This window comes from Calidris pugnax, unplaced genomic scaffold (genome assembly GCF_001431845.1).
Source record: "Calidris pugnax isolate Ruff unplaced genomic scaffold, ASM143184v1 scaffold171, whole genome shotgun sequence".
Taxonomy (NCBI): Eukaryota; Metazoa; Chordata; class Aves; order Charadriiformes; family Scolopacidae; genus Calidris; species Calidris pugnax.
Window position 1 is genome coordinate 3,882,492 of NW_015091064.1, and position 12,484 is coordinate 3,894,975.

At 42.2% G+C, this 12,484-nt stretch overlaps 1 long non-coding RNA gene across 2 annotated transcripts in view; it reads right to left on the reverse strand.

The window, feature by feature from the left end:
• Window positions 1–3,391: 3,391 nt before the first annotated feature.
• Window positions 3,392–12,484, reverse strand: part of LOC106896710 — a 74,817-nt gene continuing 65,724 nt past the window's right edge. The window contains exons 3-4 of one of the 2 annotated variants that reach the window (XR_001413666.1): window positions 10,049–10,849; window positions 3,392–9,856 (exon numbers count right to left, since the gene is read on the reverse strand). This is a non-coding gene — a long non-coding RNA (uncharacterized LOC106896710). Of the gene's footprint in view, window positions 9,857–10,048; window positions 11,998–12,484 lie in introns of those variants that run through there. The other variant, XR_001413665.1, reaches the window with a different exon arrangement.

The following is a 12,484-nucleotide window of genomic DNA, read 5'->3' on the forward strand; positions in this document are numbered from 1 at the left end:
GACAGGCGGGCTCGCCCAATCCCCGCCCCTTCGGCGAGGGTGGGCGGGACGAGGCGACTCCCCTCGGCCCGGGGCGGGGGTCGGGAAGGGGGAGATGGTGCCCGGGCGGGCAGGGGTCGGTGAGGTAGATCACGGGGCGGCCAGGACGGCGAGGGAAAGGAGGCGGCCCGGCGGCGGCCGCTCCGTGCTGAGGCGGGGCAGACGCTGCGCGCAGCGCGCAGGTTACCGCGCAGGGCCCGGGCGCGGCCTCGCCCTGCACCAGGCGGCGCTGCGGGGCTGTGGGGGCCCGCCCGCGCCGCTCCTCGCCGCTCCTCGCCTGGCCGTGGCGGCGAGGTGTGAGGGCGCGGGGTGGGAGCGCGGATGGTGGCACCTGAGGGGGAAACGACACCTTCCCTGGCGGGGTGGGGAGGCGGGGGCAGCCAGGCGGGAGAGCTCCGTGAGGCAGCGGGGTGCTGGTAGCGCTGGAGGGGTCGGTGCCAGGCGGCGGTGAGTCCAGGCTACAGCTGTGGAGGTGTGTGTCGCTGAGGATGGCGGGAAACCGTGTGGGCACAGGTGAGGGGGAGGTTGAGGTGAGGGGGAGGTTGAGGTGAGGAAGAGATCAGCCCCCCATTCTGCTCCTAACCATCTCCCCTCCGGCAGAACAGAGGCATTCAGCCTACACAATGGTGGGTGATGGATGGATACGGGCAGGGCATGAGGGTGGCCCGCCACCCTGAAGAAGTCAAAAAAAAAATGGATTAAAAAACCTCTGTTCTTCCAGTCACCCCTTGACTTAAGGAAGTTTGTCTGTCATAGCTATAACCCATAGTTTTTAGTTTTTTGATGGCCTCTTTCTTAAATACAGAAACCTGAAATGGTACAAGTGTGTGTGCTTTTTCGGTGGGTTCAGCCCAGCAGCGGTTTCCTTAAAGAAAGCAAGAAGTGATGTGGTGCTGCTGGTGGCAATGAACTGGTACTGGCAGCACAACTCTTCCACCTGCCCCGGCAGCACTACCCAGTGTGAAACAGAGTGAAGGCTTCACGTTAGGAAGTGCAGCAAACTCTGCCAGGTGAACTTGTGCAATAGGCTACTTACTAAGTCATTCTGGCTTAGTGCCCTGCCTGCCTCCTTTACGTTAGAGCTTTCTGTTGTGTTAGTTTTTAGTTTTATCTCATGAAATAACTGTAGTTGTTCTAAATGATGCGGTGAAGGAGCCCCCAAAGGAATATACTGTTCTTATCTATAAAACTGCTGGAGAATCTTTGGTCTCTTGAGAAAACTGCAGGTTATTCCTTGCAGTTTAATATTTTTTTAATGTAATTATTGTATATTTACCTCTAAGCCATGCTGTGATCAGTAATTTACCCTCAATACAAAAATTTCACCATTTTAAGTATGTGAAAGACAAAGTGTCTCGTCCAATATCTTGCTAACAGTCTGAACTGTGCCTGGAGTAGTGGCGAGGTATAGTGATTTACATAGCCATTTAAGTTCACAGTTAATGCTAATTGGTAGTAGCAGGAAAATGGAGGTAAGTGTAATTAGCCAAAAACATCCGTTGTTTCTCTTATTGAATTGCAGACCACACTCTGTACTTATGTTTTAGCTTGTGGTAAGGTCTTTTGTCTGCATTTAAAGAGACTGGTTAATAGGTACAAATAAGTGGTTTTAATTAGATTTCTTCACTGCATGACAGGCAATTACAATTGTGGTAGCATCTGCAGCTTCTGAAGCAATAGCACGATGTTTTTGTAGTAAAGCAAAGAGAGCTGATTTCAGAAAGGGAGGAAAAAAAAAACCACCTTTCCCAATTAATTCTGAATCAGTCCCTTAAATCTAAACCTGCAAATTATGTATACATCTGAGTAACTTCATAGGAGTGCAGTGCCACTAGGCTCATCACAGTCTGCATTACTCTATACATACGTATATAAAGACTAAGCTCATTTTATCTGATTTTCTTTTAGTGAGGAAACCTATACCTTCACACAAATCTTTGGAAATCTGAACCTAAACTTTCTCAAATGAGGCCACAAAGGAGCTGCTTTAGAAAAGGCCAATAGTTAATTCTGAATCATAGTCTAGTCACAAGAAATGCTTCTGGTACATCTATATAAATCCATGGAGGTGGTGTTGCTGAGATTTCCATGAAATATTCACAGTAAATAATTGACCTACTGAATGAACTCCTTCCTTTCAATTAACAAAATGCCCGAGAACAAGCTCATGATATCACTGCGTAAATGTCAGTTGGTTTTCGAAAAAGCCCTTGATTTTCTGGTATTTTTTTATTCTTTTTTCAGTCTATGTGTTCATGCGGTGCTCAGAACGTACAAAAATATGCTTCCCCACATGACTTCTAGGATCTTAGGAGTTCATACTTGAAAGGTACATTGATCTATAGTGTAAATCACAGTATCATTATAAATAGTTTGCAGCTATGGCGTTAAGTTACATAATTACATCTTTCACAAGTTTCCATTGGAGAAATGTGGTGGTTTGGGATGATGTTCTTGTGCTCTTATTTAGGAAGGTGCGTGTTGAGGAAGACAATGTCAAAGAAAGAGATCTTGAAAATACTCACAAAACAGTAGTCCTTTTGTAGTGACAGGGGAGATTGGTTACATGAAAGAACGAAAGGGGTCCTGCCCCACAGAGCTCAAAATCTATGTTCACAATTAAAAATGAAGCATACAAATGTTGGCCAGGAACAAAGTAACAGAAAAATAAGCAATTTCTGCCAGAAAAAGTAGTCTGTCTTTGATGTCTGCTGTAAAATGTATGGTAAGGGCTTTCATGGGCACTGCAGTAAAACTAAGTCATCTTCTTTTCCTGTTTTTTTTTGTTGTTTTTTTTTTTTGAAAGAAGATGTCATTATGTTTGGTTTTACATTTTTTCCTGCCAGTGTGAGAATACTATGTTGTGGGGGGGAAGATGAAACGTTGGGTGGCAACAGGTAGCATTTCACATCCCATTGACAGGGTAACAGTGCAATTAGTTCTGAAAGCTAAATGATACTGTGGAAAAGAAGGCTGGCGAGTGATACAAAGAAGGTAATGTATCCGGAGTAGGGAATCTATAAAATTTCATGTAAGTGGCACAGTTTTCAATAAACATCACTTACTTTCCTACTGCTTTTAATATTTGCGTGCAAGTGAACGAGAAGTGGTACTTCCACAAGGAAATTCTTTCCACCAAAGGCTGTCAGTCAAAATGCAGGAGGACGTGTTGATTTAAATAATCCCTGGAGAGTGGCTTAGCATAGCATGAACTTCTCCTGATGTTCTGCCATTAAGTTTTTATGGTCCCATAAGTGCTCATAGTTCTTAGGTATAAAAATAATCACAAAGACATCTCTCAGCCCTACAGAGATTACTTCATCTATCAGAATGATTTAACAACCACTAGAGGTTTCTTGTGAACTTTGTTTATTTGAATGACAATTTAAGATATTCAGGTGTTTACCATACCAGTCTTCCCATATGACATTATTCAGTAAAGAACAAAAAGAGAGCTGTGGCAGAGGACAGGAAGGGACAATGGGACAGAGTTACTAGATGCACCATTGTGTACAGTTCTTGTTCCTCTGTTTGTTTGATAAGGTTGTTTTGGGAACACATTCACAGTCAGAAAACAGGAACAATTACTGAAACTCCTTTTAGCAAAATAGATGGAAAGGAAAATGGGTTTCAGTATTAGCTATCACTTTTTGACAGTAAAGTCTTATTTGAGACTTACCTTTTTTTTGTTTGGGCTTTGCTTAGCCTAAAATATCTGTGACTTCATTGAATATTTCTGCAAAAGCTGGTGCCAGTCAAACTGAATTAATTCCATAAAAAATCTACTGTTGAAATATTGGCATTTGTAACTTTATCTAGTCCTTCCTCCAAAGCAGTCAAATATTCTGTACAGCACAATAAGCCTCACATCCATCAGCTGTTTTCTGAATTAATATAATCTTTAATTAGTCAATTCTGCTATATTAGTAATTTAGTGCCCAGGGTGATTCCTGTTTATATTAGTAGGAACTCTTCATGATGCAGCTGTTGATTGGCAGCTCAAGGAACATTTGTTTGGTGCTCTACTTATTAGGAAAAATACAAATAACTTTCTACAGTCTGCAGATCTACAGGTTCGCTAATATCCCTGGGCTCTTTTAGAAGAACACTTTGGCTTTAGATATTTGAATTATTATTTTGTGTAGGTCTTAGAGCTGCTCTGAGAGTTCCCAAGCTTCTCTGCTTTTAAGGCAGTAAATGATTTCTATCGTAAAACTGATTTGGACCAACTTTCTTTCCTCTAAGCATTCACAGATTCTCTGATGGGGAAGTGCATTGGTGTCTCTCGGAAACACGGACTCATGTTCAGCTCAGACCATTATTTTTTTTTCCATTTTAACACAATGTTAACAAAATCAGGCAGAGCTTGTAAAGAGGGATGATTGAAAGCTCACTTTACTGTTCAGCTGTAAATATCAACTCTCAGGTATAGATCTTAGAAATGATAATTTCCTTGCTAAAGGAACTTCCTGCTTTCATGACAAGGACAAACCAACTGACTTCAACAAGAAGTTACTCTTATAAATGAGTGAGTTGGCTTTTCAAAGGAAATTCTACTCTCAAATTCTTTAAGGGAAACAGTGCAAACTGATAGTATACAGCATTTCAAAGTGGAATAACTAGTGCCACATGCCATTGGAGTATCATTGCCACTCTGGCTGAAAAGTTTGGGGAATAGAAGCCCTTTTGTCAGAACTGAAACAAAAGCAGTGAACTTCAAAGCTAAGTTATGAGTTTAAGAACAGTTGTTTTGAGCTTCATTAAGTATTTACCAGGCTATGGGAAATACGGTGGAGGGGAGAGGCTGGTGATAACCTTGCAAGGAACCTACGACTATAGAACAGTAGTAAAGAACTGACAACTCTACCTTTTTTATTGATTTAACTATAAAATAAAAGTACATTCATATTAAATGCATTTGAGTAAATGTACAGTGAATACATCAGGTAGTTTAATTTCCTGTCATACTGTAACAGCAGGGCATGGAAATACCTGCTTTTAACAAGTTTCTCAGGTTTCGGGGCTGTCTTTGTATTATGTCTCCTTGGCTGAAAGGGGAGAGCTGACTTTTCTCGATATCTGATGTTACAGGTTCTCCAGCTGATCCTTGCCTCTTAGAGAGCTCGGTTCCCAAGGTTCCTCCCACTTGCCTTAGGTGAGTGCAACAAGGTAGGGCTAAGGCTCTTCTTTATTTGGATTAATTGTTTCTGAAATAATACGCCTTATTCATCCCAGAGTTGCTTAAGAGTTGCTTTTAATGCCAAGACAAGCTTCCAGAGTAAAGTGAGTTTATTCTAAGAGCAAAGGTTGACGTGTAGGAGGGGGTGCAAAGTAAATAACAAAAATGCAATTTAAAATTAAGCTTCCCAAATAAGTTTTCTTTTCAGTTGCTTCAGGTTCACAGTTAACTTAAGGGAGAGAAAGGGAGGACTATGGAATTTTCTTTTTCTGTTCCCCAGGACTGGCTCGCCCTAAATAGCTTTCTCAGTCCATATGGTCATTGCTACTTAGATTTGGATTGTTCTCCCTCTTCTTATGAATTACCATGTTCAATCCTGATCCTTTTTGTTGAGTAAGAAGTAGGAATTTTCCCTTTACAGGTTTCTGGAGTTAGTCCTTGTGCATTCATTTGAGCTTAAATTGCCCTCCTATTTTTGGAACATTTTGTAAATTTTTGCTCTAAGATGTCTTCGGTGCCTGTGCATCTTCTTAGCTTTATTGTCTACCTTTCATTTTAAATTCTTTATAAAAATTGCATATACCAACATTTGCTCATATGACACTTCATTCCCACCCCTTTTACCATTCCCACTATCTCCTTCTCCACACACAGTTCTGAGGATCCTGTTCTTAAAATTCCTCCCTTGCTACTTCTAACTCCAACAGCATCAGTGAGCACAGCTTGAGGTTCCTCCTCGCTGCCAGCCAGTAAGTCATGCCAGACCGTTTAGGGGCCAAAACTGGTGGTGTGTGTCGAGTGAATGGGGCTGAGTGTCAGGTAATGAATGGGAAGCAGGTACTTGGGATGTCAGACCTGTCAGTCGCAGCCCGGAACAGCCCAGTGCAATTGAACTTGTCACTGGGTCAGAGCCTGAACGTTTCTGCAATTGTTCCAGGACCCCCCTGCTTCCCCAGTGCCTCCCCTGCCTTGGTACGACAAGCAAGAAACTGTTGCCATCTGATCTAGTAGGTAAAAGCCTTTGCTTTTGTGAGCAGCAGGATAGGGGAAGCTGTGCTCAACTTGAACATCTAGAGACCTGAGAGCAAATGGTCCTGGAGCCTCATACTGGTCAGCCACTGACCATAAAAATACTTCATTGAGATTTGATTTTTTTTGTTGCATCTTAGCTTGATGTCCCTTCTGCTAAGTCCCTCTGCAAGCATGTAGGTATTGTCCAAATACAACTTTGTGAGATAGCATGCTGGTTTGGGCTCAGATAGAGTTAATTTTCTTCATAGTAGCTAGTGTGGGGCCGTGTGTTGGATCTGTCCTGAAAACAGTGTTGATAATACAGGGATGTTTTAATTGCTGCTGAGCAGGGTTTACACAGAGTCAAGGTCTTTTCTGCTCCTCGCACCGCCCCACCAGCGAGTATGCTGGGGGTGCACGAGAGGTTGGGAGGGGCCATCGCTGGGACAGCTGACCCCAGCTGGCCAAAGGGCTGTTCCATACCATGTGATGTCACACGCAGGGGAAAGAAGAAGGAAAGGGGAGACGTGGAGTTAGGGTGTTTATCTTCCCAGGTAACCCTTAGGTGTGATGGAGCTTTCCTGGGGGCGACCGAACCCCTGCCTGCCGAGGGGAAGTAGTGAAGGAATTCCTTGGTTTGCTTTGCTTGTGTGCGCGGCTTTTCCTTTACTTATTAAACTGTCTTTATCTCAACCCACGAGTTTTCTCACTTTTACTCTTCCAATTCTCTCCCCGATCCCAGCGGGGGGACTGAGCAAGCAGCTGTGTGGTGCCCAGTTGCCAGCTAGGGCTAAACCACCATAGATAATAGTCATAATAATGTAATCCTCAGCACAACACACCCAAAGCTTGAATGAGTAACATTCTGGGAACAGTGGCCAAAGATTCATATTAGTATTCATGTTTCTGAGAGTTACTTCAAGTCATATGCAAGCTCAGATATATGTTCCTTTATATAAGCGATGTTATTTGCGTAAGTAAAGCCATGAGTTTGTTCATCCATTCAGTCAAACAGCAATGTCTCTACAATGGCATTATATGAACCTGAAATGCTCTAGGATATAAATTTCTTTTTTTTTTTTTTCAGAAAACCCATCTAGGAAACTGAAGAAGCATTTCAGTAAATTGAGTATATGAATTGATACATATAAATTCAAATATTTTCCTTGTCAGTTCAGTTAAATAATTATCACATTAGATACATTTATCCTGCTGTATTTTATATGGTGCTTCATTCTTTTGACCCCCTAAACTAGAAGTAAGAGCAGAGTTCGGCTGTTATGTCCTCCACAATTTTTGAAATTGGTATTTATGGTGGTAGTAAATTTAACATGTTTCTAAACTGTACTTTAATTGGGGGGGGAGGATATTTAGAACTGCGAAAGATTAAACAGCCTGAAGGAACAGGCAGTACTCCATCTCTTGCTTTAAGTTGGTAACACCTTCAGCACTTCTATGAAGATGAAGGTACACGTCTGCACAGAGCAAAAACTGTTCAGAACATCAACTTACTCTACTCTGTTACAGAGATCAGAATAGTCCCTTTCATAACATTTTGTCCACAGGGCTTTCTTGCAGAGCACATATCTGTCTGACATGTTGCGTTTGGTTTGTTTCATCCCGCTCCTAGTTTGGACATTTTTTATTGACAAATTATGATTATGTTTACTTTTAATAAGGAATTGTCAGTATGAAAGATTTCATAGGAGCACTGGCTATATCTCCTTGTCGTGTTTAAATGTGAAGTACAATTATTACAAAATTGAGAGAACAATGAAGAGCTTAACTGTTCGTGTTTTTCTTCTAAAAATACCACATTAAAGTGAGAATCCATGAAAGAATGTAACTAACTCAGACAACAAATTTAGAAATACAAAGTTATTCTGTGGAAATCATTACCAGAAAATAAAAACCATTAAAAAAAAATACCCGCAGCGGTAGACAAAGTTTAAAATTAGAAGGGATATAAATCTTTATGCCTTGGACTTCTAGTTATTAAGTCAAGCAGTTGCTGTCTCTTCTGTGGAAGGAACTTATGTGTAGGTTATGATGTCATTGATTTCTCCGATTTTTTGCACCTTTTGTGACAGATGGGAGAGAGGAGGGCAGACCCCTGGTCTCACTCCCCGGCACTGCACGGTTGTTCCATCTCTTCCTAACTCTACCTGTTCCTATTAGAGACTTACTGTGGGGCAGCAAAGAAATACTAACTTTGGGACACTGCAGTATATAACGTTGCAGGGGAGCCTTGAAGTTGACTGGAGGCCTGTTCCTGCAGTGCTCCAGTCGAGTTAATATCATGAGCCGTGTGATTGATGTTCTCGGGGCTGCACTCCCTGCTGCTTTAAACAGGAAGCTCTACCAGAATCGCTTCAGTTCAGCGAACGAGGCCACTTCCTTAACAATACAATAACAGGAATTTGATCAGAAGCTTCAAAATTCAGTTCTTGAAGGCATGAAGATGATTGCTTTCGTTCTTGCATTATCTCCAGTATTTAGGTATAAAAGTTATGGGGTTTGTTTGGAGAAAAAAATGCTTTCCTCATATTCTTTCCACAAGGAGGAATCTGTCTTTTTTATGATTGTTAAAATACCGTTCCAGTTTTGCAAGAGATTTGTCATTCTTCTTTCTTTCCCTAGACCAGATTTATGTTGCCAATATCACAATATGATTCTGCAGGAAAATGCCCTCAGCTACTTCTAACGGTTTTTTATCTTTTTGTATCCATATATGGTTCACCACTAAGAACAGCAGTTTGAGATAGATACCGTTCAGGTGCAGGTTGCTCAAGAGGCAACACACAGTCATTGTCTCTATTTGCTGCTACTTGTACACATACAAGAAATACTACAGCAAAAGTAAAACTGAGTTATTTATACTGCAGAACGAAATTATTTGCCTTGGTTTTTACTGGTAAGATTTGCTTTGAGGGATCCCAGGCTGTGGAGAGATCAGTGGAAAAATCTGGAGCTCTGCAGACATAACCTCAATCGAGAAGGATCGAGTTTGGAAACATTTAAACAAGTAGAGTATACACAAGTCCGTAGGATTTGGTGGGATTCACCCATGCGTGCAGGGCTGCTCTCAATGACATCATCTGGAAGGTCATGGCAATTGGATGAGATTCCTGGGGACTGTAAGAAAGCAAATATCCCACCTGCCTTCCAGAAGGACAAGAAGGAGAATTCAGGAAACAACGAACCTGTCAGCCTCACGTCAACCCCTGAGAAGGTCATAGAGCAACTTCTTGTGGAAGCTATTTTCACATATATCATGGACAAGATGATTAGGAGTTGTCAGCTTGGATATAACCAGGGGGAACCATGCCTGACCAATCTGGTAGCCTTTTGTGATGAAACCACTGGCTTTGTGGATGAGAGGAGAGAGTGGATGTTGTTTATCTTGACTTTAGCAGGGCTTTTGACATTGTCTCCCATATCATCTGCATCAACAAACTAATAAAGTACAGACTAAACAAATGAAGAGTGACGTGGACTGAAAACTGGCTGAACTGTTGAGCTCCAAGGGTTGGGCTGGGCATGAAATCCAGCTGGAGGCCTCTCCCTAGGGCAGTACCACAGGGGTTGATGGTGGGATTAGTACTGCTTAACCTCTTCATTGGGGACCTGGATGATGGGGACAGAGTGCGTCCTCAGCAAGTTTGCATTTACAAAGTTGAGAGGAGCAGTTGATAGACCAGATAGATGTGCTGCCATTCAGAGAGACCTTGAGAGGCTGGAGAAATGGGCCAGCTCCTGTTCATGAACCTCACAAAGTTCAACAAAGGGAAATGCCAAGTTCTGCAGGAGATGAGGGACCTGGATGATGGGGACAGAGTGCATCCTCAGCAAGTTTGCATTTACAAAGTTGAGAGGAGCAGTTGATAGACCAGATAGATGTGCTGCCATTCAGAGAGACCTTGAGAGGCTGGAGAAATGGGCCAGCTCCTGTTCATGAACCTCACAAAGTTCAACAAAGGGAAATGCCAAGTTCTGCAGGAGATGAGCATTAACACCATGCACTAGTATACATTGATGGCTGGAAATAGCCCTGCAGAAAAGGACCCAGGGCTCCTGGTGGGTGAAAAGTTGACCATGAGCCAACAATCTTACATCAAAGGTGGCCAACAACATCCCAGGCATTGCCAGCAAGGGATTCTTTCTCTCTAGTGAAGCACTGGTGAGACCGTAGCTCAAGTGCTGTGTCCAGTTCCAGGCTCCCCAGAACGGGAGAGACATGCAGGTACTGGAATAAGTTCATTGAAGGGTCACAAAGATAATTGAGAGAATGGAGCATGTGTCATACAAGGAGAGACTGAGAGAGCTGGTATTGTTTAACTGGAGGAGAGAAGGCTCAGGAGATCTTATCAATACGTGTAAATACCAAAAGCGAAGCAGTAAAAGACAACAGAACCAGCATCTTTTCACCACTGCCCAGAAAGGACAAGTGGCAACGGGCACAAATTGAAAGACAGGAAAATTCTCTTAAATAAGAAATAATTTCTTAACAGTGAAGGGGGTCAAACACTGAAATTGGTTTCCCAGAGGTGCGGAGTCTTCAGCCTTGGAGATCCCTGAAACCCAACCGGATCCAATCCTGAGCAACCTGCTGTAGTTGACCTGTCTTTGAACTGGGTGGGGCCTGAACTAGACAATCTGATGAGGTCCCTTCATGCTTCAACTATTACTATTCTGTGGTTCTATCAAATTAGGGTAGCCAGAAAGGTTTGAGATAAATTCCATCATTTACAAGTGGAGCGTAAGAGCATAAGAAATGAGGTAGAGCTTCGAGGTACGTTGCTGGCCAGGAGTTCCTATTCAAGAAATCAGAATTTGTACATATCAGGAGTGAAATACCCATAAACAGACAAATGCTTGCAGAAGAGACTTCAACAGTTCCCTTTGGCAATCTATGCTAAATTGCTAATACAATCCTCCAGATTGGAATTTCCAATAGTAGAGAGACCTTTGACTGAAAAAGTAATTTAAAATCCTTTTCAATTTCTGTTGAAATCTGTTAATTCAAGGAACCTGCTGGGAAACCGCATGATTCAACCACGCACAGACTTGTATTTTTAATGTGTGTTTGAAGAACTCGATTAAACTTCCAACTCTAAGAAATGGCAAGTGTTGTTTTTTATCTGTATGTGCAACAATGTCACTAAATAAAGGGGGAATGGCATAAAGATGCTTCTCTCCACCCTTTTACTGAGTCTTTGTTAAGTAGCTCTCACACACTTTCTGGCTTTTGGAATTGTCTGGGCTGATGCCGTGTTTTGGATTGTGCTATGGGTCGTACTTGGGTAAATCACTCCTTTTCCCACAGTTTATTCCTGGCTGTGGTTAGTTCTCCTCCCTTTTATCCTTTCTTTTGGTGTCCTTTATTTTCCCTCCCATCTCCTGGTGGGGCATGCCACATACCTGGGGGCACAACACACTTAAGCTTCAGGTTCTCCCTTGGATGAGAGGTTCTCCAGCCGTTCTTCAACTAAGCAGACGTTTCCCTTGGATCCATGTTGTCAGCTGTGTGGGCCTTACCAGAGATTCAACAACTTCCTTTTTCTTTAACGAGAGGCTTCAATAGTCTCTTTTTGGCCACTGTACAATTAGTCTGTCCAGAACAACTGCAAAGGCTTTCCCTTTTCTCTTCAGTAACAGATGGGTTCTTGCGTGTTTGGGAAAGAAGATAAAGGCTGCACTTGGATTTCTCAGTCGTCTCCATCCTTGACGACCTCTTTCTTTAAACTGTGTTAAGGAAGAGGACTAGCAGGGTCTCCAGCATGATGGCTCTACATAAACAAATAAAAAGACATGTTTCTGCTCTAGAATTTTACTGTAAAAAGAGAGAAATTCCATGAAAATCAGTTAAATCATTGAGGGTTGACAGTAGCACGTAAGTTTAACAGGGATAAAGCCACATCACATAAGATAAATATGTATTGCAAAGATTGAACTGATGAATACTTCCTATCTCATGGATAAAATTCCACCCTTAGATCCTAAAAAAATGCCAACATTTCATATATTAAATCTTGCAGCACTATAGAATAGAAGTATATGTATGTGTTTTATGGCTGACATGAAAAAGCCTGTTGACAGATGTACTCGTGTTGAAGGGATTACAAGGTCTGTGCTGTTTAATTGCATCATTCTCCCACTTGTTCATGTCCATACTTGCATTTATCCTCTAAGTTGGGAAGTGCAAAGTTCTTTTTTATTATTTTTTTTATCCCACGCTGCTTTCTGAAACTTTGG